This window comes from Micropterus salmoides, unplaced genomic scaffold (genome assembly GCF_014851395.1).
Source record: "Micropterus salmoides isolate LMB-PRFRI ecotype aquatic unplaced genomic scaffold, ASM1485139v1 Ms_hic_scaffold_7, whole genome shotgun sequence".
Lineage (NCBI taxonomy): Eukaryota > Metazoa > Chordata > Actinopteri > Centrarchiformes > Centrarchidae > Micropterus > Micropterus salmoides.
The window spans coordinates 23,012,411-23,032,052 of record NW_024044459.1 but is presented as its reverse complement, the minus strand read 5'-3'; the positions used below and the strand labels follow the sequence as shown (position 1 = coordinate 23,032,052).

Genomic DNA, 19,642 nt, shown 5'->3' with positions numbered 1-19,642 from the left:
AATGTAGAAACAATAGGTGCATTGTTAAAGGTTAATTTTAACAGTATTATTGTTTAAGGCAGATTCTCCCTTTAAAGTGGAACAACATGAGTGAATTGGACAAAGATGCACTTCCGTGAATCCATAAATCAGCAACGCTGTGTCTAACTAGAGCAGCTGAATCGGAAAACAGACGTCTTTATTTGAAAAAGATCTTTATGGGTGTGTGAACCCTAAAATTTCATAAGAAAGTCTGACAAACATTGGATAAGGGCGGGTATTACAGGATACAAAAAAATGTAAAGCTTCTCAAAAAACTTTTTAAAAGAGAAGTGAACCCAAATTGTGGTTTTGAATTGTATTCAGATTGCCACAGGATATCTGGATTGAATCTCTATAGATTATACAGAAGAGAAAAAAATGTATACTAATATTGAAGGCCAAGCATGCAGAGTTCATTGGAAACAGGTACAATGAGTGATACTGACCATGACACGGAGAATGCATTGTGGAGAGACATGCCCCACTTCCTGTTTGTGTCCTTGCTGCCAACTTCGCCTTGGCCAAAGGATTTGCAGTGAATGCGCCTGCCAGAAGCGCAGAAAACATTCACTCCTAAAATAAACGTTTCATTTGCTAATGAGCCAGTCGGTTTTATTGGGCTTTGGCTTATATGTGGAACTTCAATGCTCTAATGTGCATGGAAAAAACAGGATAAATGAGACTGACACAAATGGAAACAATGCCTGCCATTTCTTTTTTAACTACCAGTGCTGGTCCGCACCAATATCTGAAGTCATACATTCACAGCTTATTGGGTTTGTAGAATACAAATGCTACCAAAGAAGCATGAATATGTCTGAAACACATTTCATCTCATACACTGAATCAACATGTTGTTTCTGACTAAACTTAAATGTGTGTTTGGAAAAGTGAGAACATGTAGGAAAAAAAAAAAAGGTCAGTCATTTCAGATGATTTCAGGAGCTGAGAGACTGTGGAGGTTGTTAATACAGTTATTCTGTAAGTCTATCCTACACTGAGACACAAGCAATGTCACTACTTCAGTTGACCAAACAAAAAAAAACTGAATGAATGTATGAAATAGAATATAACAAAAAGGCCACTGAACGTTAGCAGCCAGAGGTGTGTGCTGCCCCCTAGTGGCTTCAATATAACACAACTCTGAAATGAAGACCAACCACAGTCAAGTCACTGATGTTGTGCAAAGTAGCCACAAACAAAGGTAAAGGGGTTGCATAGCCTCGTCGTAACCATAATTAACCTTCTTCTCAAGAACCTTATGATGGTTCTCCACTGACTCCATCTCTTCTGCCCAGTGCTGTTCCTCTCTGGTCTGCTCCTATACAAGCATAAAACAGACAGGAAACTGTGCATTTTCTGTATGTCACCAATCAAGTGTGAACTCATTCCTGTTTTTCAGTTTAGAAGACAAATAGTTCAGCGCTGAACTGACACCAAAAGAAATACCATCTTGTCTAACTTTGGTTACATTTGTTCCATGTGTACCATTTAGTGGATGCCAACTTTGCATGTAGTAACGTGGCATTTCTGCCAACATACAGCAGACGGAACTACATGGACTGTACCTGCATGTCCAAATCCACTCGTTCATCCAGCTTGCGAATCTGCTCTCTCAGCTGCTTCAGGTCATTGGACTTATCCAAGATGTTAGAATCCACCTTCAAGACACACACACACACACATACACACACTTTTCAAACATTTCTGTACACAGATTATGTTTTGACAGATTAAACAAGAAAGTGCATTTTCCAGGGGCAATGTAGCCTCCCTATGAAAGCCTAAACTGATTACTTGATTAGCAACTGTGTCACAGATAACATCCAAAATAAACATAGGTGTTATACCTGAGAATCTGTCTGTTCCTGACTCTAAAAACATGTCTGTCTGTCTTTCTGTGTGTATTTCGGCCTATCTGTTCAGTGGCTGCTGCTCATCTTAACTTCTGTGACCTGGTGTGCCCTGCCTGTGTAAAAACATCTGCTGATCGTTCAGATTTGTAGATTTTGTTTTGTTTTGTTTTGTAAAACGTTTAGCCCATAGATATGTGCTGTTCTGTCTTTTCTGATATATATTTTTTTTCTAAATATTAAAATGAATGTGAAACATAATATGTAAATGTGCATGATTCCTGCATAAATAAAACAGTATCAATGATTCTATAAGAGAATAAATTGTTTCATATGCCAGATAGTGACAGCAAAATATAGCCAATTATAAAATTGCTAATAATAGCCCCTTTGCAAGCAACAGGAGCCGGGCAGATATTTATTTAATTGTTATTTTTTTGCTTTTAATAGTAATACTTGGACCCCAAAGCCAGCAATAAAAAAATACATCCCAATATTTCCCCTGTTTCCCACATCACCATGCATCACCCCGGGGGACGCACCATCTCTTTGTTGTTGACATTTTATGTAGATTTTCCTTTTATACTAACTACATTTTACACTCACCCATTCACTCATGACATTACGAATATTTATGATTTCCAGGTTTGCCTTAAAGTTTATGTTCCTGTGTAGTTTGGTAAAATAAAAACGTTATGTTTTTTATGTTTATGTGTGCTTGAAGTGAAGTTAACAGGTGTTTTTTCAGTAATAGTACATACTTGGAATTGCGCATTCGGTTCAATTTGACTAGCTGAAAGTGTTAATTAGGCCTTAATCAGGAGGAAGTTCAGCAAAGAAACGAATGGGTTGGTTTGAAAAAAAATTTGAGTGTCCTGGGGTGGGAATAAAGCCAAAATTGTTAAAATTGTGCAGGTTAATTAGCAGGTTTTTCCTGGTGTGAGGCATTAGAGGACATTATAATAATAATAAATAATAATAATAATAATAATAATCCTTATTTGTAGAGCACTTTTCAAAAACAAGTTACAAAGTGCTTTAACAAGTGTAAAGAATAATACAAAAAAAGATAAGAGCATGAAAATTTAATATAAAATTAGTAAAATATAATAAAATAAAAGGGATAAAATAAAGTCAAATAAGATCGGGAAAAGCTCTCCTATAAAAGTATGTTTTAAGAAGGGACTTAAAAGAGTTCACTGACTCAGCCGGCAGGCTGTTCCAGAGCCTCAGGGCCCTGACAGCAAACGCTCTGTCCCCTTTAGTTTTCAGTCGAGACTCTGGAACAGACAACAGACCTCTGCCCGAGGATCTCAAGGTACGTGCTGGTGCGTATGGGACTAAAAGGTCAGAAATATAACAAGGCGAGAGGCCATGAAGAGCTTTAAAAGTGATCAATAGAATTTTAAAGTCAATTCTAAAACATACTGGGAGCCAGTGTAATGAAGCTAAAATAGGAGTAATGTGGTCATATTTCTTTGTTCTGGTTAAAAGCCTGGCAGCTGAGTTCTGGACAGTCTGGAGTCGATCAATAGATTTTTGGGTTAAACAGGTGAAAAGGCTGTTGCAATAATCCAGGCGTGATGAGATGAAGGCGTGTAAAATGGTCTCGGTGTCCTTAAAAGTTAACATTGATCTAATTTTAGCTATATTTCTAAGTTGATAAAAACGTGATTGAACAAGCTTTGTGGTGTGCTGCTCGAAATTTAAATTACTATCAAACCAAACACCAAGGTTCTTTGCCACAGGCTTAATGTGATTTACTAGGGAACCAGCAGATGGCAGTATCAAATCAAATACTGCCATCTGCTGAGACCCGATGACCAGGATTTCTGTTTTGTCTGAGTTCAGCTGGAGGAAATTATTTGACATCCATTTTTTAACTTCACAAAGGCAGTTGTTAAGTGAACTCAGCATTCCAGGGTCTGTGGATCTGACGGGCAAGTATATTTGTGTGTCATCAGCATAAATATGAAAAGAAATGCCATGTTTATGGATAATATGTCCAAGGGGAAGCAGATACAAGGAAAACAAAATGGGTCCTAAGACCGACCCCTGAGGCACACCATATTTAACTGGAGAGAATGAAGAGACATAGTTGTTTACAGACACGCAAAACTTCCTATTTGACAGGTAGGATGAAAACCATTCTAGGGCAGTACCAGAGATCCCCACCCAGTGCCTCAGTCTGTCTAACATGATGTTGTGATCAATGGTGTCAAAAGCAGCGCTAAGGTCCAGGAGTACAAGGACTGAGCACATACCTTCATCAGCAGACATTAAAAGGTCATTGGTGACTTTAAGCGAGGCAGTCTCAGTGCTGTGGTACTTCCTAAAACCAGACTGAAACTTTTCAAATAATTTGTTATTTTCCAGCACAGTGAGCAGCTGTTTGGACACAATTCTTTCTAGAATCTTTGCAATAAAAGGCAGTTTTGAAATTGGTCTAAAATTATGTGGGAGGGAGGGATCTAAACCAGGTTTCTTTAAAAGTGGGTTCACGCAAGCCGTTTTAAAATAATCAGGGACACAACCAGTAGATAGGGAGCTGTTGAAAACAGAGATCAAATGGGGCCCAACAGAATCTATTACTTTCAGTAAAAATTTTGTAGGTATTATATCAAGTGGGCCGGAGGACACTCTCATTTGTGATACTGTTTTTAAAAGCTCAGACAAGTCGATGGGATAAAAATGGTTAAAACTCTCTTGTTGCTGGTGAGGGACCTCTGAGTAAGAGGCCACGGGGGTAATAGAGGCTCTGATTGACACCACCTTATTGGTAAAATAAGATAACAATTCACAGTCATCATTACTTCCAGCTGAGGCACAAGGAGGGGTTGGGTTTACCAGCTGATCCACAGTCTTAAACAGAAACCTGGGATTGTGTTTATGTGTAGTAATGAGTTCAGAAAAATAGTGTGTTCTCGCATCCTTAACCATTTTATTGTAGTTAATTAATAAATCCTTCAGACTGAGGTAATGGACTTGGAGACTGGATTTTTTCCATCTGCGCTCTGCTTTCCTGCATTCCCTTTTGAGGCTGCGAATGCTGTCATTTATCCAGGGTTGCTTACTAGCTTTAGACGTAGGCCTAACCTTTAGAGGAGCAGTAATATTTAGTGATGACAAGCAGATATGATTGAAGTGATCGACCAGATTGTTGGTGTTGGAATCAGACAGGTGTTGGCTTTGGCTCTGAAAGAATGCGCAAAACTTTGAAACACTTTGTTCATTAAAGATGCGACAACACACGGAGCTTGGTGAGGCGGCATGAGTAACAGGCGAATCGCAGCTAAAAACAATACATCTGTGGTCAGATATGGTCATGTCCACTAATTCCACAGAGGAAATGCTGACAAAAACCAAGTCCAGTGTATGACCACGGTTATGTGTTTGCCCTTTGACATGTTGTTTGAAGTTAAAAGAAGTGGCCATATTTAAAAAGTCAGTTGCATTAACATTGTTGGGGTCATCAACATGAATATTAAAATCGCCACAAAGAACAATTCTGTCATAATTTAAAACCAGAGTAGATAAAAATTCAGGAAGTTCTGATAAAAATCCTCCAGGCGGTTTTGGGGGGCGATAAATTATAACAAATATGATAGGTTGCAGCCCTCCAACTTTAAGAGTGAGAACTTCAAAGGAGTTAAATTCATCACAGCGTACTTGATGACATTTAAAATTTTTCCTATACACGCTCACTAGCCCACCACCACGACCACTGACCCTCGGTTGACTAAAGCAATCATATTGAGGCGGACACAGTTCAGCTAGTTGGGTATAGTCATTCATTTGCAACCAGGATTCAGTTAAAAACATAAAATCTAGATTAGCAGACAAGATAAAATCATTTAAAATAAAAGTCTTACTTGAAAGTGATCTCACATTGAAGAGAGCCATTTTAAATGAGTTTGTTCTGGGTGCTGGAGTTGGTGCAGTTGTCCTAATCCTTAAGAGATTACTAATATTTCTGTGTGGGATGTGCACATTTCGGTTTACTGGTCTATGCGTGATGATGACAGGAATAGAAGTCTGTGGAACAGCGCTGGGAGCAGACGGCTTTACATGCCAGCAGGTGGAGACAGTTGTTTGTGGCAGTGAGCCAGAGATCTGTTCAGTGAGCGGTGGTGTGTCCAGGTGTGCTGCATGAATGATTAGTCATTCACGTAAATCATGTGTGGACCGCACCACATGCTGTATGTGCGCAGCTAACATTTCTAAGCCCCGTTTGTTTGGGTGAAGTCCGTCTGTCTTAAAAAGAGACATTCTTTGCCAGAAAATATTAAAATTATCCACATAAAACACACGATGAGCCCTGCAGGCGGACTGGAGCCAGTCGTGGAGGCCAAGGAGTCTACTGAAGCGGCCAGCACCGCGACCGACTGTGGGAATGGGACCAGAGATAAAAACGGACTTTCCACACTGCTTTAAAAAGTTAAGAAGACGGTTAAAATCTAATTTTGTCAGCTCAGACTGCCGAAGAGCTGTGTCATTTGTTCCGACATGGACTATCACTCTTGTGATGGAGGACGGGAGCGACGGCATCAGGTCCTGGAGTTTTCTTTAAATGTCCGCTGTGGTGGCACCGGGGAAGCATTGAGTGGTAGCGTTAAAGAAACGGAGGTTTCTGGTTATGGAGTCACCAATTATTAGTGTGGTTGGGGAGAAAAGAGGACGAGGAGATGCCGGTTGTGGGGTTCCAGAGCAGGACTGAGCAGAATCTGCTTCAACACTGCGTGCGGACTGAGGATGGAGTGTGTGAGCTGCCGAGTGTTGTGTTGGAGTAGCAGTAACAGACCTGAGAGAAGAGCTACCCGACGGTGCAGGGTAGAGACGGCCTCCGGAGCGTCTGAGCACAGCCTCCTTCAGGATCCTACGTCGGGAAGCGGAGGTTTTTGACCGGGATGACGGCCGCCGATCAGGTCCGGCGGCAGACCGGCGGCCCAGTGCAGGAGATGTAGCCGGTGAAGGAGATGCAACAGTGTCGGCAGGCACTGTGCGCCGAAAGAGGTCCGTATCAGGGAGACTCGAAGCCGCAGGTGCATCAGCTGGATGGACCGGAGTGTCGTTAGACAAGGCTGCATAGCGGTTGGAGAGGACGATGTGCGGAGGAGAGGCAGCCCCATCCGAGCCTCTCTTGCAGCCACGGACCACCACTTCAGCCCAGGTTGACTGATGCTTCGGAGTCGAGCAGGATGAAAGCCTGGGAAGACTAGAGGGGTCCCAAAACACGGTGTCCTGGATGTTAGCGGTTGTGCTAAGAGAAACAATCTGTTTGGCTTGTACTGAAGCTACATCCATAAAGCCAGTCAGCAGGGAATCTTTCTCTTTGAGTTCCTCTGAAAGTCGTCGGATGTCTTCCATAAGGTCAGCAATCTTCTTGTTCGCTTTCTTAAGGAGTGAGCAGTCCTCATGGGGCAGAGTTATCTCGGCTTGCATAGTCACCGGAGCTTTGTTGCGATCAGTAGCGTTGATCGCGTTTTTACAGTCATCTAGCTTAAAATCCATGTCGGATGACTAAAATCCTTAACCCACGTAAAACTTAAAATAAAGTTAAGTTAAATACAAAGGATATAAAAAATGTAACGAAAAAAGAGTGGATTAAAACTGGATAAGAGTCCGGTTTAAGACGGAGCTTCCGACAGGTGGCTACAGACGCCAACGCATGCGCAGAGTGCAGATTACGTCAGCAATTACGTCAGAGATCTTGTGACAAGATGATGCAAGAATCACCATTAGCCTTTGGAGTTACCTCTCCCGGTAGGAATAAGCGATATTGTCTCCCTCTGGGTTGTTATCTTTGTGCATGAACACAATTTGACATTTTGCCTGTCTTGGGTACACGTCCATGGCCGTCTAGGAGAGTAACATTACGTTCATGTATCCACTTCCAACAACATCTGGGCATGCTCCTGATGAGATCGTGGATGGTGTCCTGGGGGATCTCCTCCCATACCTGGATCAAGGCCTCAGTGAGCTCCCGGACAGTCTGTGGCACTACTTGGTGTTGTCGAATGCACTGATACATAACTTCCCAGAGGTTCTCAACTGGATTCAGGTCTGGGGAACATCATCCTGAAACTGCCTACACACTCTGGCCACAAGAGGCCGGGCATTGTCCTGCACCAGGAGGAACCCAGGCCCACTGCACCAGCATAAGGTCTGACAATGGCTCTGAGGATTTCATCCTGGTACCTAACAGTAGTCAGGGTACTGTTGGCTAGCACTTGGAGGTCTATGCGACCCTCCAAGGATATGTCTCCTCTGTACCACGCCAACCTAGTCCAGCTGGATGATGTTGCGGGCAGCATAATGTTCACCACGGCGTCTCCAGACGCTTTCATGTCTGTCACATGTGCTCAGTGTAAACCTGCTCTCATCTGTGAGGAGAACGCGGCACCAATGGCGGACCTGCCAATACTGGTGTTCTCAGGTGAATGCCAGTCAAGCTACATGGTGACGGGGTGTGACCACAGATCCCAGTAGAGGACGTCGGGCCCTCATGCCGCCTTCATGGAGTCTGTTTCTGGCAGTTTGGTCAGAAACATGCACACCAGCAGCCCGCTGGAGGTCATTTTGTAAGGCTCGGGCAGTGCTCCTCCGGTTCCTCCTCGTACAAAGCAGCAGATACTGGTCCTGCAGCTGGGTTGATGCCCTTCTACAGCCCTGTCCAGCTCTCCTTGTGTAACGGCTAGTCTCATGGTATCTTCTCCATGATCTTGAGACTGTGTTGGTAGACACAACAAACCTTCTTGCAACAGCACGAATAGATGTAGTACTTAATACTTATTGACCCTAAAAACAAACTGGTACCAAATTCAGGCTTGGCCCGTGGACTAGTTAGTGGGATTCTTTGTCTCCATTTTGTTTAAACACTTATTGACTGGTGTCTCCCTGGTGAAAAGATGGTTAATGTGGAGGATTTTGCACAATGTCTCAGTGTGGGATTGTTTAATAAGCAAACTAAAGACCTAGGCCTTCCAAAGGGTCGTAAGAAGGTCATATTGACAACTTGCCAGTTAGGACAGCTTGAAGTGTTGCCAGCATTAGCAATCTCATGTTTAAAAGGCGGTGTGCTGGTCTCTCAGGAAGCGTCCACCAGTGGTCCTCTGAAATCATGCTGCTGCAGTATCAGCAAGATAAAGAGATTGAGGAACTAGCACTTGCTTACGAGGAGCGGCTCCGTGCTCGAGAGCAAGTCCAGGGTGAGGCAGCTCAGGTAAGATCCAACAAAACAGTATTTAATCTTTGAAAAAAATTTAGTTTTTTCCTTGACAGTAGCGTTCCAAGGCCACAGTGTGATTGGGGGACATGATCAGTGCATTTATTTCATTTCCTTCCTCATTTCCAAAATGTGTGTAACTGCATGATTTATTGCAAAAACAGTAGACTTTGATGCAAGCGCTTCCATTTGTATGTACTATGGAACTGGGACACTTGTCTCCCCCTGTATGAGAAAGATCTGCCATTTTCAAAGATCAAGTTTGCACTTCCTGTCTAAAAGTATTTTACAGCTGTTCAAGTTTTCATGCTCTATATTTGTTACCTGTTCACAAACGGTCCAGCAACACCCACCAACCCTTAAAGTAAGTGGACCTCAGTCCTAGACAACATATTAGGTATTTATGTGTTCAGAATTTAAAGGGACATTATGTAGTTTCCAGCGGCCACTAGCGGTGCGGTTCTAAGATTGCAACCAGGTTTGGGCTCGTACACGTGCTCGCTTGAACTCACGAGCGAGCATAATCCAAAACACAACCACTGTCATACAGAAATCCTGCAATAAACGCAGAAACACCTGCAGGCAGGCTGTGGCTTCTCACACAGACATGTTCAGGCTCTGTTACTTCAACGTTCCCGTCTCAGAGGCAGATCAACACCGGCGTGGTACCTTTCATTCAGCGCAGCGAGCCGCATATCAGCACAATACTCCCGAAAAAAGGCAGAGTGACAGCGGCTATAGACAGGCAGGGAGAACAGACAGAGCTGGAAACTCCCACTGCAACGTTACAGTAATATTTTTATCAGCTGCAGGTTGAACTAATCCATGCTCGTTACATGATCACAGTACATTTACTGCATTTAGCAGACGTGCTACATCGTTAGCTCGCCCGCTGCTTTCAGTAACTATCTTTACTATCTGTGAATCTGTCTCTGGAGGCTCAGCAATGTCAGCACAGCTACATGTACTGGATGATAATGAAACGGTTAGTGAGCTGGACTGAATATTTTAACGAGACTGTGTCACACTTTATAACAGTTAGTCAGTAACTTTACTGTAACTAGTGTTAGTGGATGGCTCTTCCTTCCTCGTGACTGTTTTGTTGCAGTGTTTTATGTTATGTGGGTGATGTTAGTTACGACTGAGAGGTGGAGAAGCTGTGTACCTGAGTATTGGTAAAACCAAAATAAACATAAACTGAATGTTACAAAGAAAACAGCGGCAGGTCCGAGCTACTGTAGTGTTAGCTGGCTGCTCCTGGCTGCATCACTATTGGCTAACGATAGTAAACAAATTGCTCCACATTTGCTTTTTGCCGTTTCATCCTTTCTTGCAGACTAAATCAACAGTGGTACACATGATAGTAACATGGGTGGCATTAGTTGGTGAAGTAATGTGGAAAGCTAACGTTATCTAACTTTGATAACATTAGCAACTGCTCTGCGTTAGCCGGCGAACTAACGTGACTTTCTCTGTGTTTCTCCAATTTTACTAATGCTCACTTTGTTCTTACTCGGCATCATCTGAACCTGTTTGGTCTGATTGGCTTCAGCACATAAACCTTTATTGTTGTTTTGGATCCTTACGTGAAGCGTGTGTTTTGCTGTGAGCCGGTTGTTTTATGGTGTTAGTGGGCTGCCGTGTTGTCGCTGTAGTCTGAGAGAGGCTCAGGAGCGCGCACAGGGCTGAATCGGACCCAGAGACCTCACATTAAAAGCAGAATAGTGGCTGATGCAAGCAACAGAGAAAACAGCCGTGTGCTTCATTTCTGAGTGAGTTTTGAGCCCACTGACAATAAGGCAATGACAATTTGATTTATTAAATTCAAAAACTTACATATAGCCCCTTTAAAATAACAAACTAATGACAAACATTTTATAAATTAAAAATCACTATTAAAATATGATAAATGCAATTGCCATGTAAATAAACATGTGGCATTAAATCAAATTTATATATTACTCCAACAAACAAGTAAATCTTCACGAGTCTGAGGGTCCCTCTGCGTTGATGTGGCTGGAGCTGGGTCTGTCGCTCTCTTACCAGGAGACAGCCGGGCTTTGTTTATTATAATTTTGTTCTTGTCATGTTTCCTCCCCAATATTCCCTATTAGCTTTGATGCAACTGAGATGATGTCAGGACAGTGATAAAATAACACTATAGACACTCTGTCTCTGTCTTTATCTCACACAAACACTGCAGTTGTTCAGAGGGAGGTTCTACTGCTGTGTGGGTGAGGACGTAAGAAACATCACCAACAAGACTGAATGCCTGGCGGCCAGCTACCTCTGGGTACGAAAGACTTACAACTTTTACAACCTGCTTCAGGTATGGACTAACCCACCGAGCACACAGCACAGGTTTTAGATTTTGTCATAAAAATCATGTTCAGCCAATCAGCATGATCACGTGATCTATCATTATGTAAATTATGATGGAGATTTGAAACCAGAATTTCCAAAGGATCTCTCTACAGTAACACAGTCAGACAATTACACTGGATGATGTTTGCACTCACTGAGTGCTGTCTAGTTTCTTTTTAAGTTGGTTAAACAAAAGCACCATATTCATTTAACTGTAATGTAGGTGTTTACTGGAGAAAGAAATGGTAGGACCTGGGGAACAAAGTGTTGACTTACCAGTTATTTCTCTCTTTCCCATTCAGGCTCTGACGAGCTTGTTTGTAATGTTCTCTAAAGATGGCTGGATGAACATCATGTATGATGGGCTGGATGCTGTGGGAGTGGACCAACAGGTATTTCTGCTGGCAAAGTAACTTATTGATGTGTTTACACTGTTATTTATACACAAGTTGTTTTGCCTTCTATAGACATCAGTGTAATAAATGCACCCTTGATGTCTCCTCTCTACTCTTCTCCTCTCAGCCTGTGTTGAATCACAACGAATGGATGCTACTCTACATTATCTCCTTCATGATTATATGCTTCCTTCTGCTCGACATGTTTATTAGTGTAATGGTGGAGACCTTCCACCAGTGTCAGCAGAATCAAAAAAAAAAGAGATGGAGAGTTACTTGAAGAGGGAGGAAAAGTCCAGTGCAACAGTAAGGAGAATGAAGGGGCTTGTTGGCAGTCTATTTATCTGAGCATTGCCTTTCAGAGTCTAACAAACAAACGAGAAAGACTGGTTAGGTCATGCAAGCAGTGGCTGATCACACTGGCCAGGGAGATGCATGTATTCGGACTGGTTTAGACCAATGGGTTTAACAGAGGTAAAAACAGCTGCCTGCTGCAGCTGGATGTAACATTGATGAGATGATAATAGTGAACCAAAACAGTAGTGTGGACCATAAAACCAACATTGAAATGCTCTGTAGACTTGAGATGAATGCAGAATGGTGTGATAAGCCTCTTTGGGTTCATCACTTTGAGTGACTCCTTTTCCATGCATGTAGCCATGTGATCCATTGTTGATGTAATGATAATATTGATTAGAGCAGCTCTAAATGTTTTTAGTGTTTGTTATTTGTTTCCCTTCTATGTCTGTGTGTACATCTGAATGCATCTGTGTGTGTGTGTGTGTTCCAGATCCTGCACAGATTCCATATTACGCACGGTACTCCTACATATGTCGAGCTATCCATTCTCTGTGCAGCAGCAGCTTTTTGGGCTCTCCATGTCTGTCGTTATTGTCATCAATGTTGTGATAATGGCTCTCCAACATTACAATCAACCTCCAGTAATGCACACACACACACACACAATCACTGGATTTGCATTTGCATTGACTCTGTGAGGCGATAGAATAAACCTGTGTGTCTGCTCAGTATATAGGGAAGATTACAGAGTATTCCTTCTATGTGGTCACCTTCATCCTGTTTACTGAAGTCCTGCTGAAGCTTGTGGCGTTTGGTATATGCAGATTCATAAAAATCAGGTGACACTGTAGAATGAGCAAGCAATTAGTTTCTCTTATTTGCATTTGTGTGTAAGCGCCTGAAGTGTTTAATGACTTTTGTGTGTGTTTAGTTGGAATCTGCTGGACATTGCTGTACTCGTGGTTTCCATCGTCAGCATCGTTTTGCACCAGATAAATATGGCAGGCATAGTTCCCATTAATCCCAGCATCCTGAGAGTTTGTAGAATACTCAGACTAGCACACAGTACTATACACACTCAAAGTGAAATCTTCTGAAGTTCTAAAGGTACCTTTGGGTGACAAACATATAAAGTTATCTGTGACAACTCTTGTGTCTCTCTTCAGTCCTGAAGGTCGAAAAGCTACAAGTTCTTCTAGAACAGACACTGAGGGGTTTATTTATTCTTTTGTCTAAATAAATCAATATAAAGTTTTTGGTTTTGCACAGGGATAACTGTGCTCTTGCTGTATTTGTGCTTGATGTTTACCCACATTACAGTATGAAGATTTTGTCCCTGAGGTATCTCTGGATGTCATATTATCCCATGTCTACACACTAGAAACCCTGCGACCGTGCTGTGCACGCCAGTCAGTTTTATTTTTAAATTTGCATGTTAATAAAAACTAATCACATCAGATAGGGCCTAATTTTTGGCCGTCATAAAACTCAAGCTGGCTGTACAGCCGGATTAAGTGATCACTGATCAATTAAAAGGGACACAGTCCTTTTAAGATCAACAGATAGAGGAAGTGTGTAATCATAGCCTGTCTCATATAAAGTAGTTCCTTTTAGTTGAGGTACAAAAAGGCTCCAGCCTCTGGTTGAGAATTTAGAGTATCTACATTTTAGTGTTTGTTGTGCGGGAGATCTAACGCTGATTTTGATTCCAAGTTGGGAATATTTATAATAATAATAATTTATGTGATCTTTTCATTCGTCTTTTACATCTATGCTGCGGTGGGAGTGGAGCTCTATGGAAACCCTTTAGCTAATCCTCAAGAAGAGTCAGCCTCAGGAGGCAGCCTAGTAGATACCACAAATTTAGTGCTCAGCATGAGGTCAGTTGATAAATCTGCTCAGCAAGAAATATTTTATGGGACATCAAGGTCCGAATTTCCTCATTAATGAAACATTTCTAACATAAACATTTCTTTATTTTATGGGTTTGTGATTCCAAATAATTTTCCATACAGTTTCTGGGAAGTGTTCTGTAAATAAAGATTGGTTCTAATTATAGGGAAGATAGAAACAGTGTTGGCAACTTCCAATTCATTTATTTCGGGAGTGTTTTGGTCAGTGGACAGGGGGTCAGCTAAACAATTTGTTAACAGGGAGCATACAATTCAACATATATGAAGAATAATTAATAATTACATTTGATTAAAATGGAGCATTTCTTTCAACGAAACTTCTCAGGGAGTCATTTGGGGAATCGTTACAGACCCATAAAATAAAGCATTACAATAATGTTGTATCCTAACTTTTGCTGTACCATTTAGTTTCCAGTTGTCAGTTTATTATAATTACTGTGGTTTCTAAGTAAGAATGATTTTGTAATGTTGCCTCCAGTCTGTGTGCCAGTCCCTCTTCCTTTCTGAATCTTGCTTTGTGTCTCTCAAGGACACACTAAGAGAATGTCATCCTGATCAGTATGGCTGTATGAGATACCTTTCCTGGGTCTCTCCATTGTACCTCATCAGTTTTGTGGTTATGGCCCAGTTTGTGCTGGTGAACCTGGTGGTTGCATCGATCATGCAAGCGCTGGAGGACACCAAAGAGGCACGTTACATCCATTCTTTGGTTAGAACAGAAGGACTGTGCTGTGGGAGGAAACATGACAAGAACAAAATAATAATAAACAAAGCTCTGATTTCTGACTTTGACATTGTCGTACCAATGGAAGAAGAATATTTGTATACCTCACAACAAACCTACTGACTGCTTCTCCCAAAGGAGGAAGAATTGCATGGCGCTAACCAGTCTCCTGGTAAGAGAGCGACAGACCCAGCTCCAGCCACATCAACGCAGAGGGACCCTCAGACTCGTGAAGATTTACTTGTTTGTTGGAGTAATATATAAATTTGATTTAATGCCACATGTTTATTTACATGGCAATTGCATTTATCATATTTTAATAGTGATTTTTAATTTATAAAATGTTTTCGTCATTAGTTTGTTATTTTAAAGGGGCTATATGTAAGTTTTTGAATTTAATAAATCAAATTGTCATTGCCTTATTGTCAGTGGGCTCAAAACTCACTCAGAAATGAAGCACACGCTGTTTTCTCCGTTGCTTGCATCAGCCACTATTCTGCTTTTAATGTGAGGTCTCTGGGTCCGATTCAGCCCTGTGCGCGCTCCTGAGCCTCTCTCAGACTACAGCGACAACACGGCAGCCCACTAACACCATAAAACAACCGGCTCACAGCAAAACACACGCTTCACGTAAGGATCCAAAACAACAATAAAGGTTTATGTGCTGAAGCCAATCAGACCAAACAGGTTCAGATGATGCACAGTAAGATCAAAGTGAGCATTAGTAAAATTGGAGAAACACAGAGAAAGTCACGTTAGCTCGCCGGCTAACGCAGAGCAGTTGCTAATGTTATCCGGTGCAAAGTTATATAACGTTAGCTTTCCACATTACTTCACCAACTAATGCCACCCATGTTACTATCATGTGTACCACTGTTGATTTAGTCTGCAAGAAAGGATGAAACGGCAAAAAGCAAATGTGGAGCAATTTGTTTACTATCGTTAGCCAATAGTGATGCAGCCAGGAGCAGCCAGCTAACACTACAGTAGCTCGGACCTGCCGCTGTTTTCTTTGTAACATTCAGTTTATGTTTATTTTGGTTTTACCAATACTCAGGTACACAGCTTCTCCACCTCTCAGTCGTAACTAACGTCACCCACATAACATAAAACACTGCAACAAAACAGTCACGAGGAAGGAAGAGCCATCCACTAACACTAGTTACAGTGAAGTTACTGACCAACTGTTATAAAGTGTGATACAGTCTCCTTAAAATATTCAGTCCAGCTCACTAACCGTTTCATTATCATCCAGTACATGTAGCTGTGCTGACATTGCTGAGCCTCCAGAGACAGATTCACAGATAGTAAAGACAGTTACTGAAAGCAGCGGGCGAGCTAACGATGTAGCACGTCTGCTAAATGCATTAAATGTACTGTGATCATGTAACGAGCATGGATTAGTTCAACCTGCAGCTGATAAAAATATTACTGTAACGTTGCAGTGGGAGTTTCCAGCTCTGTTTGTTCTCTCTGCCTGTCTATAGCCGCTGTCACTCTGCCTTTTTTCGGGAGTATTGTGCTGATATGCGGCTCGCTGCGCTGAATGAAAGGTACCACGCCGGTGTTGATCTGCCTCTGAGACGGGAACGTTGAAGTAACAGAGCCTGAACATGTCTGTGTGAGAAGCCACAGCCTGCCTGCAGGTGTTTCTGCGTTTATTGCAGGATTTCTGTATGACAGTGGTTGTGTTTTGGATTATGCTCGCTCGTGAGTTCAAGCGAGCACGTGTACGAGCACAAACCTGGTTGCAATCTTAGAACCGCACCGCTAGTGGCCGCTGGAAACTGCATAATGTCCCTTTAAATTCTGAACACATAAATGCCTAATATGTTGTCTAGGACTGAGGTCCACTTACTTTAAGGGTTGGTGGGTGTTGCTGGACCGTTTGTGAACAGGTAACAAATATAGAGCATGAAAACTTGAACAGCTGTAAAATACTTTTAGACAGGAAGTGCAAACTTAAAGGGGGGAGACCAGTGTCCCAGTCCCATAGTACATACAAATGGAAGCGCTTGCATTGTCAAAGTCTACTGTTTTTGCAGTTCACAATAAATCATGCAGTTACACACATTTTGTTCTAACAGGAAATGAAATAAATGCATGTCAGGGAAAATAATTCATTCCCAAAGAATACGGAGTCAAATAGATGTGTTGAATGATTTCTTTATGTAACGTGGCCACGGAGAGAACGCACAGGTTACTCTCCTGAACTCAGCATTTCCTCTTCTTAAATACAGAACAAGTACAGAACAGCCAATAGTAAACTGTCAGGACAAGGGGAAACAAATGGCAGAGTATTAGCATACACTCAAAAGCTTCTTCCTGGGCTGACAAAAGAATGCAAATGTACGTGGCATCAGAGTTGTGTCCCTACTTCTTGATTAGTCTATGTTAAAACTCTCACATACATGTCAGCCGATGTTTATTGTAAGTCAGACAACCCTTTGGTTGATTAGGAATAGAAACCCTGTGACCAATGCTAATTTCAAGTTAATTACAGTGAAATCCTAAAAATCAGCAACTTATAATGTGTTTCTCACATGCACTGATCACATGCCCCAATCACACTGTGACCTTGGAATGTTACTGTCAAGGAAAAAACTAAATGTTTTTCAAAGATTAAATACTGTTTTGTTGGATCTTCCTCGAGCTGCCTCACCCTGCAAAATTAGTTTGAATGTTTTCTGCATTTCTTCTCTCAATCTGCAGGACTTGTTAGAGGATGTACTTCCTGCAGCAGCTGAAGAAGTTCAGCCTGCCAAAGACAATGATGGTGCACTTCTATACCGCCATCATCAAGTTCATCTTCACCTTCTCCATCAACATCTGTTACGCTGCTGCCACTGCCAGGGACAAGGGCATGCTGCAGCATATCATTCGCTCTGCAGAGAAGGTGACTGGTTGTCTCCTTCTATCTCTTCACAAAAGATTGCAGCTGACCCCTCCCATCCCGGACATCGCAGACTCCCCCCTCTGGCAGGAGGCTGCGGTCCATCAATAAAATTGGTCTAGAACCGCCACTGGTCTCTAAGAAACATGTTTTATCAGCATATCAGGATATTACAGACAGGAAAAAAAAATTTAAGCATAAACCTGTACTTTCTTAAACCAAATTCTTATAGATGCATCATAAAAGAAGATAAAATTAAAAAAAAGTCTTTACAAATTTTCCTTTTTATATTAAAAGGTAAAACAACTCAAATACAAACAGCAGTAATACAATGTTAATTTAGGTGAAAACAAATATTTATATACCGTACTATATCAGAATTACAGGTTAACTTTTTCAGCCATTTGTTACTTTCTGTCCAGCAAGTGATGCACATAGAGCTGCAGGACGACAGTGGAGATAATTTGATAAATGCTGCCACCTTGTGGTTGAAAGAGACTTTGTACAAAGGGGCAAAGATAAACACATTTTTCAGATATAAAAAAGTTCCATCATCTTTTCTACACCATGCATCACTATGCCAGTCTTATTTATGCGTAAACACTTTTTTTCAACATGTTTTTTAGAGACCTTGAAAGAACCAGAGACTTGTTGCTTCTGCATTTTTGGAAAGTCTATAATATAATCCCTTTCGATCTGAAGACAAATCATCATTTGAGGATTTAAATCACTGTGTTTAAACATAATGGACAAAGACTTTTTAACCTTTATTAAAAAAAATCCTAGTCTATAGTTTACCTGACTCTCACACTGCACATCCCTGCACAAACTATACTTTGCTGTTAGTACAAACTATACTTTGCTGTAAGTAAGTTTCTACACATTTTCAAAAATATAATCACTTAATGGTTTTAATTTGACAATGTTTTTAATGTTGATTTCACTGTCAATTTATATTCACTTTTTATTTTATAAACTTTATTTTACTGCAAAAGACTAACTTTCTATTGGTACTGATTTGGTTTTACTATGCATGTCAGCCTGCACCCATTTGATGAGGTCTGTCATTGCTAGTGAATAATACTACTGAGTGTTTCAAAAACTCCAAAAGTGCCCCAGTAAGTCTGTGGCATCTCAGGCTGCCACACAAAGTACCACTGCTAGCTGCTGATGCCACTATTTGAGCTAGCCATTTCCTGGAGAAAGCCCTGCAACATATACTGCTTCCAAACCCAGGAGTAATGCTGCGTGTGGACCAGGTCCATCTCATTCTATGTAAGGAGCAATCCAGGCCGAGATTTGTGCAAAAAATAACGTCAGATGTCATTGAAACCAGACTTGGCTATGTGCGGTTGTCAATCTAAAAACTAAACGTAATGCTACAGAGCAACATAAACTGATTAACTTGTTTAGTGTGTTAAAGATACCTTTAAATTTTCCACAATTGGTTGATCACACTACAAATAAAAGTGTCAAATTCAATCCAAACAAAAATAAAAGATGGTCATCGTTTAAGTGGATGTAAGACTGACGGAATTTGACAGAGAAATAAATTGAAGAAATATGGACTTGCTTGAAAGATCATTTTCCGTGCTCACCTCTGTAATCCACTTGCATGAATGCCAAAGAATGGATTCATCTGTCCCAGTCCACCATCAGTGGACTGGATCTATGCAACAAAATCGCTGTATCCCTATCATGTACGCTTTATGCTACAAATCCCACAATGATATTCTTCACCTTTGACATATAGAGTATGATGGTGCAAAATGATGATGATCCAGACGTGTCTGTAATCTAAATTTGTTGCTCATTATAAACAAATGACCAAATGTTTTTCACCATAACCTCTGCAGTTCTAACAAGGTCCTGGTCAAAAGAAGGCTCTAGCTGTAGCAAGGCGATGCATAAAATACTCTAAACAAAACTTGTACTAAGTACTCTTATTCTTTTG

General features: G+C 41.3%; 2 long non-coding RNA genes across 2 annotated transcripts; one reads left to right on the top strand and one right to left on the bottom strand.

Annotated features, from left to right (window-relative positions):
- Positions 1–610: 610 nt before the first annotated feature.
- LOC119892296 lies at positions 611–1,680 on the bottom strand. The gene is made up of 2 exons (XR_005442535.1): positions 1,590–1,680; positions 611–1,342 (listed from the first exon to the last, which is right to left on the bottom strand). It is a non-coding gene; the product is annotated as an uncharacterized LOC119892296 (long non-coding RNA).
- A 9,623-nt stretch (positions 1,681–11,303) lies between these two features.
- On the top strand, positions 11,304–12,210 carry LOC119891121. The gene is made up of 3 exons (XR_005442403.1): positions 11,304–11,428; positions 11,766–11,855; positions 12,072–12,210. It is a non-coding gene; the product is annotated as an uncharacterized LOC119891121 (long non-coding RNA).
- Positions 12,211–19,642: the final 7,432 nt, after the last annotated feature.